General features: G+C 38.8%; 1 protein-coding gene across 5 annotated transcripts in view; it reads right to left on the reverse strand.

Moving 5' to 3' along the window:
• The window catches only part of THRB (thyroid hormone receptor beta), a 166,132-nt gene that overhangs the window by 118,438 nt on the left and 23,366 nt on the right, over window positions 1-24,328 (reverse strand). For 4 of the 5 annotated variants that reach the window (XM_054273748.1, XM_054273750.1, XM_054273749.1 and 1 more), the window contains one exon: window positions 4,817-4,846. The gene's annotated coding sequence lies outside the window, so the exon portion shown is untranslated. Of the gene's footprint in view, window positions 1-4,816; window positions 4,847-5,925; window positions 5,944-24,328 lie in introns of those variants that run through there. The other variant, XM_054273751.1, reaches the window with a different exon arrangement.

Genomic DNA, 24,328 nt, shown 5'->3' on the forward strand with positions numbered 1-24,328 from the left:
GCCTAGCATGTGGATTAAAAAATTTAAAAACCAGTATATTTCTCTCTTGGAAGAGAGCAGCAAGTTACCCAGGCAAAATTGTGGATTCTTTATAGGGGTTATTAAGTAAACAAAGTGCAGGAAACAAGACTGAATAGCTTTCAAATGCAGTAAAACTGAGCTTTTAAAGCAAGTGCAGTTCTTAGATACAAACAATGAATTTGGGACTAGCAGCGCACTGGAGATGCGCCAAAGGAACTCCCCAGACCTCAACACAACTGCTCTTTTCTGTCATCTGGAATGCTTTTACAGCATTAATTGCCTGGACAGAAAGAAACGCCAAGGAAACCCTCGGCGATAACCAAAGTCAATTTTGCAGGCCTGTGTGCTGCTGTCCAGTAGAGGCACTTCTTCTGTGGTAGAAAAGACTGTTTTCCTTTACATTAAATGACTTAGCCATGAGCTTTCACATGGAAGGAAATAGCAGCAATATGATGTCTCAAATACCTTACTAATGGAGAGGGCAATTTTCTTCCATGGCACTGCCTTCTCCATTCCTTTTCAGAACTGAAGTATCCATTAAGAGTGACTCACTGGTTGAAAAAACATGTGAAAAAGAGACATCCTGAAGTTTGTTTTTAAATACTCTCCACAGTCAGTATTATGGTTATCAGGAATTTGTAAAAACCATAGGCATGTAATATACTTTGAAGAGACGTGGTACAGAAGAAACTCTCATGCTAAAAAAATCACAACTATTATTGCATGGCAACCAAAAAAATATGTTTGATTCTTGACTAACCAAAGTCTTCTCTCCTTTCACCACAGCCATGAATCCCTAACCTACTAGCAAGGGTAAATAACCTTTTTTTATCTTTTTCCAGCATATTGTCCTCTTTCCTGGATGTCCAGGAAAGCAGGTGTTGCCTCCACATGGAGGGACACAAACGTATTTACCTCAACCACCTTACTTTGGTTTATCAAACACAATGGTATCTCTCTTTTCTACTTTAGTTTTTCTATTGTTTAGTCCAGTATTTTTTCCAATTCAGGTCTAGGCTGCCATGTGTAAACCATAAGTACAGAGTCCGGGGAGAGAGAGCAGTAGGGAGGTCAGGCACCAAGTGCAAACTACCTGCTGTAGGGCTGGGTATCAGGTATTCTGGGAAAAAAAATCTTCTAATATTCCTGGGCTCACTCTTGAATTTACCCTAGATAATTTTACAGAAAAGCTTTTTCATAGATCTTTCTACAGGGCCAGAATTACATGAAAACTTTCCTGAGTAAGTTTTTATCCCCACATACAGCCAGGACAACTCTTAGCTGTTCTTCCTGTCATGCTGCTGTGGAATTACACTAGACATTCCTCTAACAAAAGCTATGCAACCTAGGGGGACATAATTCTGAGCTCAAGTTGATGGATTTTTCCATTTGCAAGACTTTGCACGGTAATTCCTGATTAATTCTGAATGTTGAAATTAATGAGCTTATCAAAGTAAGCTATTCTTGTAAGGGCTATTCTTGTTCACCATTGTGTTTTGTATTTCTTCTGGTATAAAATTACTTTTTGATATATTTTAATCTCTTTTCTATTAAAAGGATCTACTGCCTCTTATCCAGTAAGACAGGAATACACTTCCCTGTAGTTGAAGAGAATTAAAAGATGAGTGTCCTCCACTCTCACTATTCCATGCACATCCCAGAGCAAACATACAAGTTACTACTTTTTCAGTTTTGGGGAAAGCAGATTCTTTTATCCTAGGAATTCTACACAATCTGCTAAAAATGTTCCCTGCCCTTTCTACTCATAGGGATATTAAGAGTGGTTATAGAAGATCCAGTGTTAAAGACAATGGAATTATGCTCATTGAGCAACTGAAGAAAATTCTGAACTACTTCAGGACTTTACTTGTATCACAGAAGGGATTCAATAAGCTTTACAGAATAATTATTAATTTTCACTGAACACAATAAAAAATGCAAACCACTAAATAAGTCAGGTATAACATTAGAAGATTGTGCAGAAGGATGCATTTATGGGCTGATCAGACAGAGCAGGAGCTGGCTCAGTATTGGTGCCCAGGGCTGAAGCACACAATGTACAAGCTCAGCGGCGCTGAGTACCCACCACAGCGTCTCTGCAGGGATCTGCCCAAAGACTTTTCAACCTTTCACCACTGAAACAAGAGTGACCTGCTCCACCTCAGATTTTGGAAATTCTGTGGCAGGCTGTACCACATAAGAGCTTTTGTTGGTGGAGATGTGGATTTAAAAGGCCTGGAGGAACTCTTATGGTAATCTGGTCTGACTTCCTGCCTGGCACAGCCTGTAATACCTCATGCAGCAATTTCTTTACAAAGCACAAGAACTTGTAACTCTACTAGAAGATATTTCAGAACCAGATCTAATCTTGATTTAATTACTCCAAGTGATCTACCACATTCCTTTCTAAGCGTTTCCAGTGGTTAATTACACCCACGGTATCGTAATTCCAACGTGAACTCCTCTTCCTTATCTTGCTATGTTTTTGTCTGTTGGAGCCCTATCCCATCTCCCTATACTGATATTTTTAGATACTAACCACATCACACCTCAAAATTCTCTTACCTGAGATAAATAGTTTGCCTGCTTGGCAAACCTAAACAGGGATTCCTGAGTCAATTGTGCAGCATCTGTGGTGGTGTATTAGAGATAGCTTTTGACTAAAGAGACTAACAGAGAAAAGTCAATTCAAATGCAAGGGGAAGGCAGCAAACATCTTTAACAAGCTTTTCCAGCTTCTGCTGCACCCGTTTGTATGACCTGGAAATTTGGGATGAACAGCACTGTGACCAGCATAGCTTCATTTTCAGCCTAACTGAAAACTTTGAGCTCAAACTGGACCAGTAGTTACTAAATACTACAGTTAACGTAGATAGAAAAAGATGGCTGATGGCAGGTGGTTTTCTACTGCCCATATGTCAATTCACATAAAAATGACCTGGTACTTCTGCAGGCACTGCCAAGGCAGAAATCCAGGAGTGAGCAACGTATACCTTAAAATACTTCCAGCTGTGACTTGAGTAAACAAAATAAGTAAATTTCCACTACTGCTGTCATGCTATATTACTTAGGCATATTACTTAGGGATTTGTGTTACTGTGGCCTTCAGAGGCTCCACATAAGGCTCCCTTGTGTTAGGTGATCACCTACAGACACAGTGAGTTTAATTCGTTTCTGCAACGTTTGCCCAGTGCTTGTATGGCTGAATCCTGGTAAAGAGACAGAAGGAGGACTTGTGTTCTTCCTGGATCATGGATGCTGATGAGATCAGTGTACAAAGACTGCTCAGAACTAGAATTTCTTCTGGCATTTACTAAATCCCTGCACTACTCATGTGGTTCTCAACACATTATAAAGTTCCTTAGCTTCATTAGCCCTGTTACAGAAGGGTGTTCAGTCCTTCTCACTGATTGGGGGAAAAACAGCAGCATCTTGCTGCCTCAGAGATGTATTACATAAGCACACACCTTTGTAACTGCAAATAGATGCACATACTCTCCACGTACCAATACAAAGTAAGAATTGCAAAGATAGTCTGCTATTAACACCACCATTTGTTATGACACCTCATTACTTTTTCACAACACTACTGTTTTGTCCATTAATACTTCACATTTCTACTCACTTGCGGTTTCTAGCAGTTTATATTTTGCATAGCTTAAATGCCTTTCTTTTTGAGCCTCCCTCTTCCCTATTCCAAGAATGCCCCTCTGCAAACCAGGAACACAGTTTATGCAGACATATCAACTTTTATTGATGTTAACAGCTTTTAAAAAAATTTCCTATGAACACACTTCCATTTGGAAGTCATTTGACTTGAAATAGGTGTATGAAATCCAGCTAACAACTCTGCAAAATTTTACTTTAACCACTGATGCAAAAAACCAAACCAGGCAAATACAGGAGGAAAAAAAACCCAATAACCAACAATACTTCCCTTCCTTGGAATTCTGAGAATGACTATTATAATTGAAATATTAATTGTGACAGAAAAGTAATTATGTATTTTTGTAATGCTCTGAAGAGGTTCATACTTCAGCTGCCTGTCAGAACAACTTGCTATTGTACACCTGGTTTTGTTATTCGACAGCGATGCTTCATTTTCTAGGTGACACACCACATGAATGTCAGCATCCTCACTAGCAATGGAAGAAATGGAAAGATAAAATCACTTTTTTAACATCCATTACAGTTCATTAGTATATTGAAAGACCTTCTTCTGCCTTTTGCTCATCTAGCAGATGACTGAGAGTCCATTTACAGAATGCAGCTGAACTATGTTATATATAAGGGGAAATATTCACTCCTAGAAGAGTTCACCCCTCCTTTATTTATTGAACTACATAATTCATAAACTCCCACCACCACACCTCAAAAACCAAAAATCAGTGACCAAGCTACTTATTTTATCAGCACATTCTCTAATGTTTCATTTTCAAACTGGAAGAAAACAAAGATTTTCATTGACTGCGTAGTGAAAACTATAGCATCTGCTGACAAATAATTACCTGTAAATTCCTCACACACAAAAAGAAGTTTCCAAATCTATGAAGGCATCTTATTTTGATTAAAGAACAAATAGTGCTTCAATAACAACAACCACAAAAAAGTTAAATATTGTTAGACTCATTCTCTTTCTTTTTTGTGCTTTGACACACTGACGCAAACTGGGATCTACTAGTGTAATGTGAAACCTACTGGTCCAGGATCTAGCCCAAAATGCTGAGTATATCTGTTAAAATTATCTCAAATTAACTTGAATATCTTACTAAAGTGGAATAAAAAAAATTCTTACCTTATTAGAGCTTCATTTTCTGTTCTTTCACTGAAAAGAGTAAAGAAATCTGTATTAAAGATCCATTTGGTTAAAAGAACCTTCTGAAGTAACTATTTCAGTTTCGCTTCAATTAATACCAAAACTAAAAGGTTCTTTTTACATAACTGCAGTAAGTCTCTGTTATTTTGCAGGGTTAATCATTCTCAACACTCTGGAGGCCTTTATTTATTTGCCATCTTAATTAGCTGTTCTGAACAAACATTTCAAATGCTTTGGAAATATCAATACAAACAACTGGTCTCATCAATTCACCACCTAAATTACAGGCTGATTAGACACATTCAGTAAGTTTATCTTCACTTCAAGCTCTATCTCATTTGTATTTGTGTTTGTGTTGCCATTATTTTTATTGGACTTTTGGTATTTTCTAGTATAGGATGGGTTTCATTGCAGTAGGCTCATTTAAAGAGTTCCTCAGCCTGGAAGGTTTTTTTTAAAAGTAGCTATTTTCTGCTCAAACCTCAAACAGGTGGGGTCAGTGGCAGTTTAGAAGAATGAAAGCATCAAGCCATTTCAATAAACACCTACTTCAACTCAGCTGCTCTGAATGACACATTTGTCAACAATCTACCAACACACATCACAAAATCAAAAACCAAAAAAGCTTTAAGAGTATTCTGGGAAAGTTCAGGCATAACTCAGAACAATCAATGAATGTTGAGGCATGCAAAAATATTCATTAACCTTTTATTTCTTCATTAGTTTTTTTCAGTCCTTTACAACCAGGGAGAACTATCTGCAAGCATCTATCTGCATTATAGCTGGGAACTGGATTCTGGTAACTCTGTAGTAAATGGGGGTTTTTTGGTCACCAATGCATGCAAGAAAAAAATAACACTTTTTCTTATTTCATTTTCTAAATTAGCATAATATACAGCATGAAATAGAAAACAAAAAAGCCAAATCTAATAAAATCTGACAATTATTAGCAGTATTTGTTGAACAGCAGAGAAAATCATGCTGAGTCACAGGCAAAGCATCTCAACCTCTAGCACTTTCTGTACACTTCATTAGCCATCAGTCAGTATGGTTAGACATTTACAGATGAAGAGAAAACAAGGAGAGACCTTGTTCATCTTTGCCAAGGACAAATTCGAAGCTTGGCCTCAAAGCATGCAGTCAATGCAATGGTTGAAGAGATGGATCCTCTTCACTGCTCTGCAGTGAAAATACTGTGATTTGGGGAACAGCAGGGTTCAAACAGAGTCTTCTAGGAATGAATATGTCAATCTGAGGGAAACAAAGCTGAAGAGATTAGTAGAAGTGCGTCTTCCCTTCATTTATGGTATGGTCACCTGATATTTTTGAGAGACCTATAAAATGAGACTGCTTCACACATGGAACAGGTAAACTTAAAGAGAGACATTCCTGGAGTGCAGTAAAACACTGAATTAACCACCCATTTGAGAAAAGCCATGAGATCCCATTTTTATGAGTCAGCTCATGAGAGCTGACATTTACAAAGTCTGATTTCCCACAACAGAGTGCCTGCACATGTTACCTTTAAGGGAAGAAAAATAACTATAAGGTCACTTAATTATTTAGTCAAACATAAAATCCTCATAGGTTTAATTTTTCTACAGCTCCCACGATAACCAGCTATTGAAAAAATAGATCAGTACCAGATTAGTTCACATTTACCTGTCTGGCTACAGGTCACCCACAAAAGGTAATTTAAGAAAGATTTTGCACGCAGAAATCAAGGGACAGAACCAGTAAGCATTTTATCACTGGATGCTATGCAGGGTTTCAATAGGATTGAGTGGGATTTATTACAGCACAAGCCAAATCCTTCTTACTTTTCTCATGCAAAACACCCATTGAAGCTAGCCAGAGTGCAACTGAGGACATATTGCATCCCTGATTCTCTATTACTCACCTGTCACAATACTACCGCGCTCCACAGCACCAACTTTCTGGGAACAGAATGTTTCTTTCTGGGAAGGGATAGGAGTACCTTACAGGCTAGCCTGTTTTAAATATAAAGCAGGTACAGAAGCAAGTCTGAAGAAGACTAAAAGTCATCTTGGACTTGTGACAAGATCCACAGTTTTAAAGAAAAGTATTTCTATGCTAGAAACACTCACAGTGCAAGCTGCTTTGAAGCATATTTAACGCATCCTACATACTTTTAAAAGAAGAATGAAAGCTTACTTTGGCAGGGTTTGTGACTCCCAGAAAAAAAAATCAAAAAACCAAAAACCACCCTAGCATGCTTAAAAAAAACAATTTGCATAATTTTTCCTTATCTGATCTAGCTGTTGATAACAGGACAAGCTTTAATGAGGGCCATGAGCACCTCCTGTCACAAGTTCTCATGGGCCCTGCTGCTGCCTGTCTAGCCCAATGGTCTCAGCAGACATTTGTTCAGAGGACCAATTACTATCTCCATCAGGTAGCAGGAAGATTCTAGCCTCAGAAGATCTGGCTTTTATCCAAGTGGAGATAACCTCCCCTCCAATGTGCCCAAAACAGCACTGGATAAGTGAGGCGCAAGCATTCAGCGGTCCCTGCAGAAGACTTACTGGGTTTCCTGCTTTATCTGCCTCGGACACCTTGGCAAAGAATTTAAAATTAAAATATATCTCCTGTTAACTGCCTTCAAGCTTGAAGCCTACTGCTTAGATGGAGGGGGAGAGCGCTACAGGGGAAAAAAAAAAAAAAAGTAAAAAAGTGAGGACATTTACATTGCAATATTCAGATGTGTCATCTTGCTAAGCATATGCCTCTTTACAGTAAAAACCATACTTGTTGCCAGTCACCAAATGTGTTAACTTTGGACAGACTCTAAGAGGATTCTACCAGACTGCCTCAAAGGCACATCAGTACCATTAAGTTAAACTAAGTAGACAACTGTCCACACTCAGTGACAAGAGGCCCTGTAAATTCATCAGGGTGTTTACAATTATCCTTTCAATCCCGGTACCAAAAAAAAAAAAAAAAAAGGGAGAAAAGAATTGTAAATATTTTTTCAAGTTCCATCTTTCTCAGAACAACTTATAAACCTTCTCAGTTTTATAAATACTATCATTAACACTAAAAAAAACTACTGATAAGAGATTGTTAAAACAATATACTTTGCTACTGAAGCTGTTCATGATTTTTCTTAAGGAAGATTCACCACTGACTTGTTGAACCACAGGAAACCAATACTGCTAAAATGATCAGACAGCAGAATAGACATAGATGAAAATTTCCTACTTTAACATACAGAAAATTTCTGACTGCATGAAGTTGTCCAAGTAGAAATGTTCCTTTTTGTTTCAGTCATTATTTTACCCTTTTTGTTGTATGCTGTTTAGCAGAAACTGAAAAACTGAAGATAATTTGTCATTAACTAAAGTATGGGATTGATCCCAAAAAGGAATGCACACAATTAGCTAAAACAACTTATTTTCATATGATCCAACACTTATCCAGTACACAGTAGGAGAAAAGACATCCAAGTGCTCTTCAGAAAATTTAGATATAAAGTGTGTATTCTGCCTAAGTCTTTGAACAGCTACCAGATTAGGGATGAGAACAGTACTTTTCTTCTTATACTTTTCTTCTTATCCATCAAATCCTATTCATCCTATTAAAACTTACTTTCAAGCTCCTCACACTCATCACAGACACCTTCATTTGGAAAAAAACCTGAAGTTACCAAAAGATAGCATCTATTCAGTCCTCCAGACAGAATCACCCCAGAATTTATTTCAGTTTACTTTTTTAGTCCCTGCAGGATGCTCTGGTGTTCAGAAGTCCACAAAGAGACTGCTTGAACAAACTCACTACAATTTCCTTTTTCACAAAAGATCCCAGAAAGCCACCCAGGCCTGGAAAAGCCAGAGAGTTCTCATTCCGTCAGAGCCAAGGAAGGAAAAAGAGAGGAGTGGGGGATGAGCACTCCTGACCAGGAGATAAGTAAGTTTGGCTTTCCGTTCTTCTGTTTAGCAGCTCCCAGTCAGAATTAAAAGCATGACAGTGGAGGTGGAATAACAAAGAACAAAAACGTAGGGGAAAGAAAAGGACAGCAGGGAAAAATCTCGCTGACCTCCCTCAGCAAAGCTCTTCCTCAAGATGCAAGGAACTCTGCTGGCACAGAAAGTTAATTTAATTCTTCCTGCCCCGCCAGTCTTGACTCAAGGCCATTTGATTTCACAGTTCCAGTATCTGCAGTAGTTAACAAGCCATGCCATGCACTCTGCAGAGTGAAAAGCCATGACTGCAGCATGCCAAAGTCTAATCTGTGACAGGCATTCCCAGCGCTGGAACTCCACACAGCGCGCCTTGGACTGCTCGGCGCTGCGAGGCACCCAGTGTGCTCAGCCCGAACCCTGGGACCCAGGGATGCATCCTGAGAATGCATCCTGAGAATGTTCACCACCAGTGCAGTGCTAATCACCATCAGCATGCAGGTATAGGCTCTCTGCAGGATAAAAGGGCAGAAGAAAGCCTGTGTTTAGGTTGGACAGCAAGAACAAGATCATAGCTGGGAGGCAGAAAACCCATAAAATCGCTCCACTTAAAGCATACATACAGATTAAAAATTAACCCCTGCTGCCAAAAAACTGCACATAACCCCACCCACAGCTATACCTGCCTATGCAGGGACTGCCAGATGTAAGTGGAATATGTGCTCTGCTGCCCCACCAGCATGACCAACCAAGAGCCACCATCTCACATCTGTCCTACTCCCCAAAAAAGTGCCCAAGAAAGAGTCACCATTTATTATTGCTCTTGATGACTGGCTGTCATAGCAATCAAGGACTTCAGTGATTTTTTTGGAAGCTAGTCATCCTCCTCAGTATAAGAAGTCTTAAGCATCAGCCAGGTAGCTTGACCCAACTGTTGAGAGATGGAATAATGTGGAAACACAAATAACCATTGCTACTGCTGTATGTTTGTTCAGACCATACTGAAGAGCTCAAAGCTGCTTTACAGAAAATGCAACAAAAATGCTGCCCAGAAGCCATTATCCCCTCCAGTAAATGACGAGTCCACAGACAGTAATGTCTGCAGTCCTGTTTTGCCAACATTTCCATTACAATTCTCTGCTTTAATGAAGAAGTAACAAGATTAAATACTCTTTGGCTAGCAGACCTTCAAGTTCTCTTACAGTACATTGTATTTACATTACAATGTTAATGTTGCAATTCTTCTTGACTTTGAAAAGTGCAATGATAAATTAATTTACCTTTAAAATAAAAACTGTACCAAAAATAATTGTTTAAAATCTTCAAACTTATTCTACTGCTCTTTATAGAAAAAGTACATTGCTTATGCCATTAAAAAGAAAAGCTAATGCATTTTAGTAAGGTAAGAATTAATTGAATTTAAGAGAACTAAGCAGATCCCAGAAAAGGGCAGCTGTTTTCTCTGTACATAATATAATCATATGCTCTAGTTATGATGAAAATCCAGTTATTTTCTTCCTCTGAAAGGTATTTAGGGATGCCATCTCCATAGGGCCGGGCCCAGTGCCACAGAAAGCAAACACACTGTAGCTGATTAGAAGCCCTGCACTCCACTTAGGCCTGAAAACCTCGTGTAGGACCAAAGACTCAAGTTTGAAAAGCATCAGGATATTGAAAACAAGCCTTCACACATATTTTTAAATTATTAAATTAAAAAACTTAACCAACCAGCTAATAGTCAAATCTAAGGGGAACCTTCAAGCATTATATGCAATGTATGATGATAGTGACATGGGAAGTTTTGGGAACTCAGGGGTATTCATCCCATGTGTGTTTAACCATATACTGCAACTATTGGTGGAGGTCACCACTTCTGAGATTGATGGTAGAAACAGCACCCTGGAATCTTCTCTCTTCCTCTGCCAACTTACTGAAGAGGAACCCAGGGAACAGATAAGCTGAGACAGCCAAAACAAGGTTTCTTCAGCCTTTCCATCATCCTCAGACTCAGATTGCTTTACACCAGATGCCTGATTTTAATCATTGTCCATATGTCTGAGTAAGCATAAAGAATGCACTGCAGAGACAAGACTTGGACCTTCATGCTTTTTCTCAGAAAGCCTATACTTTTCTGCTTGTAATCACCCCACTGACAAGTGAATGATTATGATTTTCTTAATATTCCCAGGTTTATCTGCTGTGAGATGGCCAAATTAAATAAGTTAGTATCTTGAAGGACAAATGTACAGTAAGTACTGCTGCATAATATCCCGAGCCAGTAAAGTTCATTATTGAGTCCTAGAATAAAATATGACAGACTTTGTTATGTTATCTTTCCCAAGGTGTCACTACCAACCCAACACATCTTAGAACTTAATAAAGCCTGGCAGCCTCCAACTCATCCAGAACATGTAATTTTTTTTTCCTGCGCTGCTTTTTCTAATAACTGCTGCTGTTCTGCTCTTCTTGGGATGGTGGATGACAACCATCACACCTGCACACTGGAATGCAGCTGTCAGGGTAATTCCATCCAAAATTAAGGCAGTTCCATGAAAGCAAATGTTTAATACACACAGAAAAATATGGTGAACTGGTCTGTAGCACACTAACTGCTTTGAGTTTAGGGTCTTTTTTTTGTTACATTTCTTTCTTCTGCTTTTTCCTACCTGTATGGCACGAGCCCTGTATAGCATGTATCCCAGTAAATTGTCCCAATGCAGTTCAGAACTGCGGCACAGACTGTATGATTTGAGCAAGAAATGGCCTTAAACTCTGCATACTGCATATTGAGAGCTATGAACAGTATCCAAAGAATAAATAACATGGAAACCTGACATTTGAAAGTCAGTGAAAGCAAGCTTAAAGAGAAGAGTTATTTCTTCTTATTTATGGGACTCCATAAAGGTTTGAAGGTGTATTGTACAATACTGTATAATGACCAGGCCCACAATTCTGCTGGGAAGTGTTTTTCAAACGGCAGTTTTGGTTGCCAATATAAGAAATATGCAATGAAACAGAAACAGGTATTTCTAAAAAAGGGCTTTGGAAAATGTCTCCCTGTGCCCAGTATACAAAGCAAAGATAGATCTTCACTTAAACTGAGTTATATTTCATTAGTGTCTGCAGCTGCCTAACTTCTCTTCATCTTCTGTGGAGAGGCAGTGGACACCATTGTTAGTGACAATGACATCGTCTGCCAGTGATATCCAACTATGAATAAATTCAAAATCTTGTTGAATCAAGGTTTTCTGGCTAAGCTAACAGGATAAAAGATTCAAGAAACTATATTTGCTTTATTATCTGGAGCTAAGGTCAAGTATGCTGAAGCTTCAGGGATTTTTTTTGAAAGGTGAAATTGGACTAAACTCCAATTTAAAGAGACAAACTGACAGAGTAAAATATTTGTTTAGGACCTATCTAGTAATGTACCAAACCAAATCCACTGGAACTGCCTTTTGTGTTTATTTCTACCAAAGGAAAACAGAACCAAAAAAAAAACCTATCAACGTATTCAAATTCAAAACTGGATTCATGCACACTGAAAACTTCAGAATGCACAACTAACAACTAGCAGGCAAGGGGAAAGTGGTATTCCCCTCACTTTGGATGTTCGGTAAAAAAGGCTTCATTGACACTTCTGTATTTTCAGAAAGATGGTGGTTTTGCTTGTTTCTTCCAGTATATCACAAGATAATACTCAGCTGCTGGGTTTATGAGGTACTTGCAATTGTAACTCAACAGAAAAATCCTTTGTTATAAAGAGAGAACAAATAATGGGGATTTACAAAGCTGTAATTATACCGAGAGGGTTTATGCACAAGGATGTATTAAAAGAAATACCATACACAAAATAACTTTTTTAAAAAGAAATCCTCTGAGTATTATCACTCCTTATAATAAGGGCTCTTCTACCATAAGAGGGATTTTAAATGCATGCCATGCTAAAGGATGCCCGCAGACTCTGCCAAACTCCCCTAGGTAGGCTGAAGTTGGTAGCATATACCTGTTTTATGGTTAGCTAATGGTGATGAACAAGCAGAGCAAACCCTGAGCCCGAAACAAACCCCACTGCAGGCAGATGATGCACTCCAGCAGGCAGCCCCAGCACGTCACTGCTGCAAGCCTTGGCAGGGAGCGGGAGCAGAGCCCAAGGGGGAGCGCGCCGTGCCCGGCAGCCGCGCCGGCGGGAGCGCCAGCAGAACCGTGGATCCAAGAGCCCAGCCCGGCTGCAGACCTGGCTCCTGCAGGGATACCAGCACGAGGGACAACACACCCACTCAGTAACACCCCACCAAGGACAAAAACCATATTCTTGCCTTTGCACTGGTCCATCTGGTCATGAAAGGCATTTAGACACATGGGAGCAGGATGCTCTGAACCATGGGGACGCAGCCAGTATTTTGGATCGCCTGTTTCACCAGCAGTTTCTCGAGGACAGGTGTTCCTCGTGCACCCAAGACCTGTGGCTGGTTGCACAGCATTCCCCAGGGGACCCACTCCAGCTACAGCTGTGCCCTGAGAATGCTTTGAAGCTGGCTGGCAGCCAGCTTGTCCCAACAGTAAGAAAACACAAAAGCAAAGACGACTTCAAGCATCCCACTGTCTGAATTAAAGATGATGTCAGGCTTAACTTCAATATATTCCATGAGCAGAATGCAGCTGAGAAGTTATTTTACTATATGATGCACATTTTTTTATTTAGTAATGGTCACCACAGTTCCTACTCTTGTTAAGTCACAATGATTTCTACATCTCCTCACATGGAGCTGGGAATCACAAAGTCAAAATATTTTGTATAAATTTATTCTGAGATCATTTTGACCTTACTAGCTTATTGGTAAACTAAAATGGGAGAATCTCATAGTTAATCAAGAAAATACAGTAAATAAAATTGTAATTACTTTCCCAAACCTCTTGTCTAAGATCAGTGATTCATCTTCCTAGTTTAGATTTTTTAAATAACTGATTATTGGTATCAGTAACATGCAATTCTGTTTTTTTAAGGTTACACCTGAACACAGTGGAACAGTTGCTAGTACAATGCATGACCAAAAAAAAAAAATCCACTACTTTATTATTAATTGCTTTTCTGGAGACAGGCATTAATTAGATGGTCAAGGGAATTCCAGATCCATGCAAAAGATGCCAGTTTCACTAGTAATATGTTTCTCAATTATAACCTTTTTTTTAATATACTAATTACAATGTTTTGACTTCTGGCATGGATCCCTGAACCACTCAGGGCTGCAGGAAGGCAGTGGGACAGGAATGCACAGGGAGAAATGCAGTGGCAGGAGGCACTTGGAGCAAACCCAAGGCACAAGGGGGCTGAGTGGTCCCAGTTTGACTGGAGGGAGGAACAGGCAGCATCACCTCTACTATCCTTCCACAGCAGCATAAACTGGTGGTGATAGGAGATCACCTGCTGCAGAGGAGAGGGACAGGAGAATGGGGGACAGAGGCAGAGGTTCATAGTGTTCCAGCCTGATCCTGCTGATGCATGATTCCATGTCCACAGGAAAAAGTAAGACACTAAACATGCTACTTTCTCTCTTTTCCATTTCATTCAGACAATGTTTTTATAATTGTTTACTTTGTTGCTTAAAAGGAAGGAGTTCAAAAAGTGTTTGAACAATGCTTTCAGGCACATGGTGTGATTCTTGGAGATGTCCTGTACAGGGCAAGGAGTTGGACTCCATGGTCATTGTCCAACTCCATGGTCCCTTCCAGTCAGGATACTCTGTGATTCTATGACAAAGCAAGTAAATTTAAGTAAAATGTAAGCTAAGCTACAATGGATTAGAAAGCCACGCTTTCTAATGTAGCAAAAGCTCTTCTGGTTTGTAAAATTTTCAATTTTACAAACCAGAAGAGCTTTTGCTACATATAATATTTCAACTTTGGTGTTTGACCCTGAAATTAAAACAAAAAACAATCTGCGATTTTTGTATTTGGGATCAGTCATATGGACTACGCAATGGAAAAGCTCCATAATTTATCTGAATCATTACTTTATTTTGTTCTCTCATGGTTGCAATTGTTCATTGTTAATTAGATCCAGCCACAACAACTCATTGTGCAAAAGGCATACGCTGTTTTAATCAAAATCTTGGACGGCATTTTGGATGGCATCTTTAAAAACTTGGACAGAACACTCTGTGCTTTCCTCACCGATAAAGTGAGGAAAATTTTTTAACTATTATTAACTATGAACACATTATTAATAATTTTAAAAATTATTAACTATGAACACATCTTCCACTGGATGCTGACACTTACTATCAGATTATTTGATGAGCAGCTTCTTGTTTCATGGAACTATTTTATATTTCCTTCTGTTTTGTATCTGCTTTCTTCATTCAGAACAGTCATGAACTTAAAACCTGACCCATAGGACACATCCATGGTGAACTCTAAGTTTTTTAATTTCCATTTTATGCTGTGATGAAAATGATGCTGTAAACATAAAATCTGACTGTAACAGTCTCATCTGAAATCAGATCTTTTTATCTATAATGTTCAAATTATTTTCCCGATTGTTTTAGCTATTAAGAGAATTGACCAGTGTTTGGGAATGAAACACACCAACAATCTCATGCTTATGGACTGTCTTCACAGATGTATTTTGAAGACAATGTACTGGTTCAGATTATCCTCACAGGTAGTTACTGGTGACAAAAACCTGAACAATGTTTCCTTGGCAGAAATAAACACAGCACACCACTTTTATCTATCAATGTATACATTGTGATTCAATGAAACTTTTGATTTTGAGGCTGCTGCTTTAAGAACCTCTGTTAGGTCTTACATTTTTCTTTGTAAGATTTAGTTTTTTCTTTTATGTCAGGCTGCTTAGCAGCTTCATGTTAGAGTGAGTCCAGAGGAGGCCATGGAGATGATAAGAGGGCTGGAAAACCTCTCTGATGAAGAGAGGCTGAGGGAGTTGGGGTTGTTCAGGCTGAAGAAGAGAAGGCTCTGGGGTCACCTTGGAGCACCTTCCAGCACCCATAGGGAGCCTACGAGAGAGCTGGAGAGGGACTTTTTACAAGGACAGGATAAGGCAGAATGGCTTTAAACTGAAATAGAGTAGGCTTAGATAAGATATTAAGAGGAAATCCTTTACTGTGAGGAGGCACTGGAACAGGTTTTCCAGAGAAGTTCTGGATACCTTAATAACCCTGGACATATTCAATGCAAGGCTTTGAGCAACCTGATCAAGTGGAAGTCATCTCTGCCCATGGCAGGCCCCTGCCAACCCAAACCATTCTATGATTCTGTGATTCCATGAAATAGCCACAAAAATCAGCGTTGTAAGTGGTGTAAACAGAAAATTACAGGGGATTCTATGTTGCAGTATACAAAACAGTGGAACCTAACACACTGTCTAGCCATCAGTTATGCCTGCTTTCCTTCCCCTTGCATTAATACACGCAATAATAGCCCAATTGTTTTATAATAAATGACATTATATCATAAATTATATTATTATCACACTGTATTATGTAATTACAGATGTAAAAATCTGATTGATTTTAATCTTCTAACTTTTTAAAACTATTTAAAGCTCTCAAATCTAATTTCTTATTAAATCTAACAAGCTCAGTTTGAACATACAAGTGGTGATTTTGGATGCCTGGGCACTTCTCTGACCAACTGAAAAGTCTTTAATGGAATCTTGTTTCCAGTAAGAACTGAATACCATCTTTCAGATGTTTTAGGTTATGCACTCTGAAATGGCCTTACTCCAAATCATGAGTCACTTTTGAAAATTTAAGATCCTGTGTCTAATCCAGCAAAAAATAAATTCCTTAACTATTATCAGAGTAGCACCATAATTTGGAGAAAATGAAAGATCACTTTGGCTAGTTTCTTTCCTAAAGCAAAACAAAACACAACAATCAAGGTTTTAAATTGGCCAGTTAAAAACAAACAAATAAACACAAAAATAAGCCTCTTTCTTAAATGAAGAAAAAAATATTTTAGATTGCTCCCAAATTGAACAGCTTCTGTCTGTGTTTCAGAAGAAAAATCATAATAGCAATAACAAAAGTTTGTCTCCTTTTTTGACATGGCACGTAATGCTACATCAGCCCATTTCGAGTACTGTGCCTCTGAAAGTTTAAACTAAACATTTCATATTTTTATGACTGAATGTAAATGCTAAGGATCAAAATTCCCCAAAATTTACCTAGTAAAATTAGCATAAGTAGCAGTTTGAAGAATTGACATTCCAAAACTCTTAAAACTCTGCTTTGCCCAGAGAAAAGACACTGAAAAGGAGAGACTGATGAAACAGCAGCCTGCTTCCTTGTCACACAAACTTTTATATCTGTAATTTCAAGCAAGTTCTGCAAAGCGACTGATAGACATAGTGTTTCAGGGAAAAAAAAAAAAATCAACATAGCTGAAATTGTGTTGGTTGAATGCTACAGCACAGCGCACAGCAGACAGCAGCTCTATATGCCAGCACAGCAGGAAAAAAACTCAATTGCTTTTAATAGACAGGCATTTAGTGCAACTAGTACAATCTGGAGTGACATTTTCCCCTGTCTATTATGTAAGCTGAAAGCCAAACTTGTGCTTTTATATAGTGTATTGCCTATCTTCAACACACTGCCTTATCAGCTTTCTCTCAATTTTTAAGGTATTTTAGTAACAAGGAATCTTATCACATCTTTGAGACTCCTCTTAATATCCTATTTTCTTCCATTCTGTGCTCATGTTGCCACACAGACAGGCCTCAATAGGAGCTGTTCTTTGTTCAGTTAGCACAGTTCATATTCTATGTCTAGAAACCTCTCTGAGAATTTTAACTCTCCACAGAAAATAATCTAAAAGGCAAAGAAAAATCCAGAAAACTCAAAGAAAAGAAGAAATCAAAAGACGAAACAAAGAAAAGATGGAATTTAAAAACTGAAAGGCAGTCAATCCATTTTAACAGCATCATTCTCTAACACCTCTTTTTTGAAATTTCAGGAAAAGAGGAGAAAAAGCAAGGAAATGGGTAGTTAGAGGCATCACCATTTTTATATCTCAGGCATCTTCCAGAATGTGTGAACGTCTACCTTCGCAACAGCAATTATCCCTGACAAGATTTTCAAAATGGCACTCAGCCTTAGGGAGACCAGAGCTTCCTGCACAAAGAGCAAAACAGATAATGACAGACTTGCTCTGCTAAAACAGGAGTTTATGACTCCAAGATAGTTAAATTAATAATTCTTTTCCAATCTTTCTGCCCATCTATCTACTGTTACTCACCTCTGTGCTGCCCCTGGAAAAAGCTGATAACTTAACCAGTAACCCTTTCAAGATAACCAGCTCTGATAGACTGACTTGCCTTTAATATATTTTGATAGACAAATAAAGCTGTCTAAGTGCCAAGGAGTCTGCATATTTAAGATTCAGTTCTCAAAGAAGCGAGTGATTAAAATCTAGTGATTTTGCAAGACAAGTTCATAAGGGCTATAAATACAACACATAGCATCAAAAGGCCTCGCCAGCCAGACAGCCGAATACCAGAAGGAGACACAAGGCATAAAAGAAATCAAACCTTCAAAAACAGCGTACCAAATTGATTAGGCAACACTGGAAGAATGAGTCTTACAGGAGACACTTTATTGTGTGTATGTGCCAAACATGTTTATGATTTCCCCTAAAAGACCTATCTTGCATTATATCCTGGTAGTACTTCAGGAGTTTGTGTCCCACCTGTGTATCGCACAATAAACAACACTGCCTCCATTAGAAGAGTGTCCCTCCCAGGTACAAATCACCTCCTGCAAAGGCACTAAAAATGTCCTACCCCGATGCTTCCAGAGCTGCACCATGAGCAGGAATCTCTGACTTTCCCAACCTGAAGCAGGAGCATTCAGCCTGTACGCACAGACAGCACTGCAGAGCTTGTTGGACTGCCTGTGGGTGCAAGGGAGGTGCTGGCCACTCACCCAGCTCTACAGCCCATGATGCAGTCTGTAGATCTCCCCCTCTCACTCACAACTGCAGGTCTGCTGAGCCATGCCACTGATGCTGCCCAGTGCATTGGACAGAGAGCCCCCTCCATTGAAGCCCTCTGCCAGGAGCACCGAGGGCATGTAAGGCAGCAGCAGCACAGCACTAGCTCAAGGAGCACCCACGGTGCCATGCCCAGGAGGTACCAATGCACAGCTCTCCCCTGACACAAAACCCTCCCATAAACAGAGCAGAGCCCAGGAGTGCCCCTGAGAGCCATCCTGACACAGGATCGGGAAAAAAGTTTGAAAAAGCCTTACAAGAGGACAGAAATCTATGAAACTGCTAACAGATTCACTCAGAAACCTCAAGATGCTCCTCCACTGCTCATGCAGGGAGCAGTGACTGAAATTTCAAATATGAAATATACCATCTACCCTACACCAGACAATGCTCTTCGTTTGGTATTGAAATTTATTACAGGGGCTGAGACTTCCTATGCCCACTAGCTGGAAAGAGCTGTGAAACCAGCCCATGCTCTGCCTTTTTTCATAAAATAGATGCTGAATAAGACAAGCAATGGGAAAAAAAACACCTTAAGCTCAGCACAAAGATATTTTTTTCATTACAGCACAAAAACCACATGGCAGGGGCATGTTTCCATTTAGCTTTCTTTTTGTTGGTTCTTCTTTTATATCAGGTGTCGAGCTGGTGAGGCTGACAGTCGCCCTCATTTACCTGGCAGACCCCAGCTGCAGGTAAGGTCTTTATATCATGACAGTGCTGCTAACATTTTCCCTCTAATTATTTTTGCTCAGTATTCTATTCTCCAGGTCCAAAAGTAAGGAAGAGCTTCAAACACTTGGAAGAGGTGCCTCATCCTAAAGAGAATTATCCAGAAAAACTGCAATTCAGAACTAATAAAGCCTCATGTCTTTTCTACAGAGGTTTTTTGAGTCCTATATGCAAAGGAGAGTTTTTCATTTATCAGGCAGCAGAAAGGGAAGGGCTTTCTACCAGGTGATTTTGAAATTCTTGGTCAAAGGTTAACTTGGTTTTTAACTTCAAAGTACAGAAAAACAGGGAGGTTGAAAGAATACAGTAAAACTTCAGAGGGATATTTCCAACCTGAAACCAGGCTATGAAGGCAAGTAAAGCTGCCTTCTGTGCTACACCTTTCCTTGCTCTTGGTTTCACAGGCAGCTCCTAAAAAGGGAAAAGGCAAAGTCCGTTTGGGAAAGTTTAAAATATAATCAGATTCTTCTGGCTCAGAGCACCAAAGGTGGAAAGGCAGTTTCATTAATTAAGATCTGAACTTCTGCTTCGACTTCAGTTTTTCATAATGCTACTAGATATTTTAAAATATGGTACTCATTCATTGCAGGGTGCAGCACCCGCAGGGCAGTGAGTAATGGTTTTACCCTTGCTTCAGTACTGGCAGCAGCATGTTGGACTGGAAAATGAACCTCTATTTCCTATCTATTTTTATAATCAGTTTATCTGCCATCTCCTTAATTCTTACCCCCACATGCACACGAGAAGCAAAACATTTGAATCTCAGTTCTAGGCTGAGACGCGCTCACAGCATCGACAGCTCACCGGCGACACTGACTTGGGGCTGAGGACAGCACTTGGCCCCAACCAGTACATCTGTGGTCTCCATGAAAAATTCATGAGCTAAATCTTTTCACTTCTTCTCTAAACAGGAGACAAAACGAGAGAGTCATCACTTAGTCAGCCAGGGAATGATTCAAAATCTAAACCTAGGATATCATGTTAAGGAAAGTAACTGGTAATAGATACAAAGTATATTTTCTTCCCACAGCAGGAAAAAAGGACAAGATTAAGTTATTCTATTTTTGCCTTTTTTTTTTTTTTTGTTGCTTCCATTAATTGAAAATGTATACAATACTCACTAAACATAGCAGTAAGATACCAGACACAAAATAGAAACCCAGAGTATTTCTATGCCCCGATATATTTTGCTGCAGCCTTGAAGTCATAGATGTTACTGCGTTCTGGTTTACTTGCAAGCTTTCCTGTTTCCTGAAACACAAACATCATTTCTGTATTTTGTGACTAGCTCTGTATTATGAGGTGATATTAGCTGAGGAGGTGGCAGCTGGCAGGAACTTTTGATTCGAAGGGTCCTTTCTAACTGATACACACAGAGCTCTGTATTAGCTCTCACAAGATGCACTGTTTACTAAAGATGATTACCCACGAGTAAATAATGAGTCATGATATCCTCAAAAAAGCAAACACACAGAGTTAAAGAATAATTTTTAACATGGGTAACCAGACAGCACTGAAAATTGAATCACTTAGGTGCATTCGTTCTAATTAAGTGCTAAAAACCAGAAAAGCTATAGAAAATAGACATAATTATATAAAAATATGTTGGAAGATCTTGAAAAGCCTGTATCTCTTTTCATATGACTGTAAAGCACCATTTACAAATGGGTAACACAGAAATAGGTACATTTATTCTTAAATATATGCAGGTACAAACAGAAAAGAGATTTTTATTTGGACAACACAACACAAACAGACCATGGTAATTTTGTCATTCTTGATGGATTACTACTCTATCCTTACAAACAATTCAGACCAAACATATTGGAATTCAGGCAAGAAAGCAGCACAAATTTAACACCATAATAATAATAGGGATGCAAACTGCTCATTTTTATTATATGCTATCTGATGACCTCCTAGCACTTTGGGAATTTAACATCAGGAAATTCACCTCCAGACAATCACCAACAGTGGTGAAATAGTCTCTCCTTCATTATTGCTACTCCCATTTGTATCTTACTTCTAATGCTACCTTACACATTTCTAAAACCACCACCAGGCTCCAGAAGTTCCTCAGGGGAGTATGATGACAGAATGAAGATTATGAAAAACAAGCTTACATCCACTATTCACCTGTAAGGATTTTGCCTGAAACAGTTTGCTCCCAGACATTCTGCAGAGCCACCCAGACACCTGTGAAGCTCATCAGCAGTTTTAGAAGACAAATTAAATTGTATCTAGTGATCCTTTGTGACTTTGCAGTAGCTGAGAGTGGTAGGTCTGGAGTAACAACAAGACTTAAAAACCATAAACATACTCTACTAGAACTGTGACTTTTCATTTAATCTTCTGAAATGTTTCCTTGTAAGGACTATATAAGAACAAGCTGGATTCTTAAAAAAAATTTAAGAACAACAAGGAATTACATGAATATAGGAAACACCAAGCACCTAACTTGCTTTCTTTGTGAACACTTGTTAGAAAAAGATCCAGTTGAAATGGGTGTTGTCCAAATGTTAGGACTAATGCTCTTCATTTAGCGTGCTACATTCTGAAATTAAGGATGTCAGGATATATAGCTGAAAAATTCACGAGAATAAAAGAGTCCCATTGGATTTCTTTGCACTGAAAAGCACTGAAGTTCTACCATGACACCTCTGCTCAAACCCAAGTATGACCACCCCATTTTGGGGAGTGCTGCCCAGCTGGAATATCAAGCAACTAGAGGAAAAAAAGCCGGCAATTCTGACATGGTAGCTTTTCCCCACTTTCTTCCCTGTCTGCTTCTCCTAGCATTGGTCTTGAAATGTAATCTCTCGTGCTTTGACCAACCTACAATCTCCATATAGTTAGTCACAGTTCAGATTTTTTATTTTAAATTAAATTAAACTTGTGTTAAATTAAATGTAACTTGTGATTTTAAATCACAAGTTTCACGAAAGCTGTCGTAACGTTTTGAACGGTGTTTCTTTTGAGAAGAACCAAACAGCCAGTGAGACGGCCAACCACAGCATGGATCCCACAACCTGCCCTGCAACTTTTCTAAATTACAGACACACTTCTGAATTAGGGTCGCAGATAACCTGCAATTCTGCAAGGTCCTCCTCCTTTTCTGGCTGAGTGGTGATTGTTAAGATCTCTGAAGAGGCACGGAGTAGCTTTAGCTGCCAATGTTCCTAATAAGAGAGATGGCACTTCTTCCCTGACAAGCCACAAACCTTAAAATACTACCAAAAAGAGAAGGAAAAGGAAGAAAATATCAGTGCAATCAGAGCACTTCAGCTAGAATAAAGACTCCTTTAGGGCACTTTAACTTCCAGTCTGAAGCTTAAAGGGAAAATTAAATAAAATCTAAAATGTCACACAGGGCTTATAAGATTGCATATGCTTACTTTAGGCAAATACCACTGAATCCTATTTTTTGCTGTATCTTGCTTTATATTATTGCATATGTTTAACTGAGGAAAAATATTACACTTAAATAAGGAAATACTTCAATGTATTTTCCTTCCTCCTTTCCATGATGGAAATGCCTCATATTTCCAATGTTGTTACACTAGAGTTAAATTAGGTCAAAGGCATTTAGTGTTCAAAACCAGGACATATCACTAATACCAAAAATGATCATGGAAGAGGGGACCTTAGTAGGTGCCTACTCCTCATTCTACCAAATTTTTATCGTTCTATAATTCACAGCTGCTGGTGCTTTACACAGCTTAATTCCTATCGACCACTCCCAGGGTGGTAATACCATCACACATGAACCAAAGTCTAGGAAGTAAATCGCCTTGTTAAAATTTTCAAACTCCTCATTTTTTGCAGTAACCTTTCACCAATTCTTTCAGTAAATACAAGGTCACTAATGGAAGTATACAGACAGGGTGTGTATATATGTGTGTGTGCATCTATATATATATATACACATATTTGCAGTCTTTTCTAGTTTAATTCTTGTTTCACACTCTATTATTTTTCAAAATCTTGCCTGAATTCTTTGCTGCTTAATCTCTTCTGGTTAGGAAAAAAAGACTAAATAAGGAGCAGTACACAAAAGGGAATGCAGTGTTCTAGGACTGGGCTTGTGTGAGCTACAGGAAAACGGTACAAAACTGAGAAGAGCTGGGATAGCTGTAGCATGACATCATGACCTCTGTTTACAGCCACAAATTACATCAGCAAAGTAACAGTGTTCTGAGTGACCCTGCATTGCTTAATTTTCATTACTGTGCCTGTCTTCACTTTACTGATTCTAGTAATTTCCTCCAATTTGATAACAGTCTAACAAACACATACTCTACACGTCCAAGCAGAAGACCCAATTTTACTGTCAACACAGCCAGATCAAAGCAGCTAACCTGTTGTGGAAACAGCATGGCCAACACCCTAATAATGCCCCAATTTCTTCTGTTAATCAAAGAGATAAAATTATTCTTAATTAACAATGTGTAATTCGGCAGAAACATAACTTGAACATAAGTGCTGAAAGAAAGTGAAATTCATTAACTCAAAAATACAATGTGTTTGCTCCCAGAAATTCAGCTGCTGATCTACAAAATGTTCAGAAGATACAAAAATACGTGCTATGCTGCACATCCAGAGATAATAGGACAGAACAGTATCTTAATTCAGTAGGTTTTGCTCTATTTGTTGAATTACATAATGTTGATTAGAGGACATTAGCTTGGATTACAAAGAGAAGAGCATTAATTGCATTCAGTATCAATACCACTGGCTAACTGACATATAGGAGTATAAGGAGCCTTGAGTTTTCACAAACTTTCACCAAGTTTTTCATAAAGATATCAGTAAATATGAAATGCAACAA

Source organism: Melozone crissalis, unplaced genomic scaffold (genome assembly GCF_028551555.1).
Source record: "Melozone crissalis strain CALT ecotype California unplaced genomic scaffold, PUWL_Pcris_2 ptg000016l_1, whole genome shotgun sequence".
Classification (NCBI taxonomy): Eukaryota; Metazoa; Chordata; class Aves; order Passeriformes; family Passerellidae; genus Melozone; species Melozone crissalis.